This window comes from Triticum aestivum, chromosome 4B (genome assembly GCF_018294505.1).
Source record: "Triticum aestivum cultivar Chinese Spring chromosome 4B, IWGSC CS RefSeq v2.1, whole genome shotgun sequence".
Lineage (NCBI taxonomy): Eukaryota > Viridiplantae > Streptophyta > Magnoliopsida > Poales > Poaceae > Triticum > Triticum aestivum.
Genome location: NC_057804.1, coordinates 430,894,309 through 430,896,816, shown reverse-complemented (window position 1 = coordinate 430,896,816; position 2,508 = coordinate 430,894,309).

Below are 2,508 nucleotides of genomic sequence, written 5' to 3'. Positions count from 1 at the left end.
CTCACTACTAAATGCCAAATCATTGTTAATTAAAATTGGCTTTGATATACCTTGGGATCCGGGTGGATCCATTACTTGAGACTTTATGCCTAGCTTAATGGCTTTAAAGAAAGCACTGCCAGGGAGACAACCCGGATATTTTAGAGATTTATTTTATTCTATTGAGTGATTTTATAAAGTTTAAAAACAAAAAAAATAGAGGGGAACTTAAAACTTTTCAACAAAAGAGAAGCGATTGGAAGTTATGCATTGCAGAAGTGAGGGTCGACCTTGAACACTTGTGTTCATGCTCATGGAAACAATGTAAAAATTTCATGAATATTCTCACAAAAATAATTATCCCCTTGTACAAATCCATTGTATTATAAAAATAATGTGCCAAGATTTGCCTTTAGGATGATTAGATTGCTTGTTAGTATGTGTGGTGCAGGAACAGAGACTTTGGCTGTAGCGCGTGAGTTTTCATTTTTTTACTGGAACATCAAAAGTTTCTGAAACTTTTTTCACAGTATTTCTATAAAAAATGTTTAATTTGTCCTAATTTTTTAGAATTTTTGGAGTACCAGAAGTATGGTAGATGTTCAGATTGCTACAGACTGTCATGTTTAAGACAGATTCTGTTTTTGATGCATTGTTTTGCTTGTTTTGATGAAACTATCGATTCTATCAGTGGTATAAGCAATGGAAAATTTATACTAATGGATCTTACCGAGCTTTCTGTTGAGTTTTGTGTGGACTTAGTGATCAAAGATCGAGGAGTTCTCGATATAAGAAGAAGGAGGAGAGGCAAGAGCTCAAGCTTGGGGGTGCCCAAGGCACCCCAAGTAAATATTCAAGGACACTCAAGCGTCTAAGCTTGGGGATGCCCCTGAAGGCATCCCATCTTTCTTCAATTAGTATTGGTATGTTTTCGTCTTAGTTTCGTTCACGTGATGCGCATAAATCTTGGAGCGTCTTTTGCATTTAGTTTTCACTTTTCTTTTATGCACCATGCTGGTATGAGATAGTACGTGGTTGATTTATAGAATGATCATTGCACTTCACTTATATTTTTTTTAGTATGGCTTTATAGAATTCTTCATGTGCTTCACTTATATCATTTGAAGTTTGGATTGCCTGTTTCTCTTCACATAGAAAACCGTTGTGTGTAGAATGCTCTTTTGCTTCACTTATATTTGTTAGAGCATGATCTTTTGTAGAAAGAATTAAACTCTCTTGCTTCACTTATATCTATTTAGAGAGTCAACAGGAATTTGTCAATTGCATGCTTAGTCATGAAATCCTACATAAAAGTTATGGATCACTAAATATGATATGTTTGATTCCTTGCAATAGTTTTGCGATACAGAGATGGAATATGTGGGAGGTACTAGTAAACGGTTGTGGTTAGTAAGAATATTAGTGTTAAGGTTTGTGATTCTCGAAGCATGCACGTATAGTCTCTCATTAAGCTATGAAGTTGGAGCATGATTTATTATTGATTGTCTTCCTTATGAGTGGTGGTCCGGGACGAGCGATGGTCTTTTCCTACCAATCTATCCCCTTGGGGGCATGCGTAGTAGTACTTTGCTTCGAGGGCTATTAAACTTTTGCAATAAGTATATGAGTTCTTTATGACTAAAGTTAGTCCATGGATTATACATGCTCTTATCTTTCCGCAATTTGCTAGCCTCTACGGTACCGTGCATTGCCCTTTCTCACCTCGAGAGTCGGTGCAAACTTAGCCGGTGCATCCAAACCCCGTGATATGATACGCTCTACCACACATAAGTCCTATTATATCTTCCTCAAAACAGCCACCATACCTACCTATTATGGCATTTCCATAGCCATTCTGAGATATATTGCCATGCAACTTCCACCGCCTCCATTTTGATGACTTGAGTATTCATTTTCATATTGCTTTGCATGATCATATAGCTGACATAGTATTTGTGGCTCAGCCATCGTTCATCATTTTTTATACATGTTACGCTAGATCATTGCACATCCTGGTACACCGCCAGAGGCACTCATATAGAGTCATATTTTGTTCTAGGTATCGAGTTGTAATTTTTATTTCTTTTGAGTTATCAGTAAATAGAAGTGTGATGGTCATCATTATTCATTATCAGAGCATGTCCTAGTGAGGAAAGGATGATGGAGACTATGATTCCCCCACAAGTCGGGATGAGACTCCGGACAATGAGAGAGAAAAAAAGAAAAAGAAAGAAAAAATAATAATAATAAAGAGAGAAGGGGCATTGTTAATTACTATCTTTTACCACACTTGTGCTTCAAAGTAGCACCATGTTTTTCATATAAAGAGTCTCCTATTTAGTCACTTTCATATACTAGTGGGAATTTTTCATTATAGAACTTGGCTTGTATATTCCGATGATGAGCTTCCTCAAATGCCCGAGGTCTTCATGAGCAAGCAAGTTGGATGCACACCCACTTAGTTTTCATATTGAGCTTTCATACATAGCTCTTAGTGCATCCGTTGCATGGCAATCCCTACTCCTCACA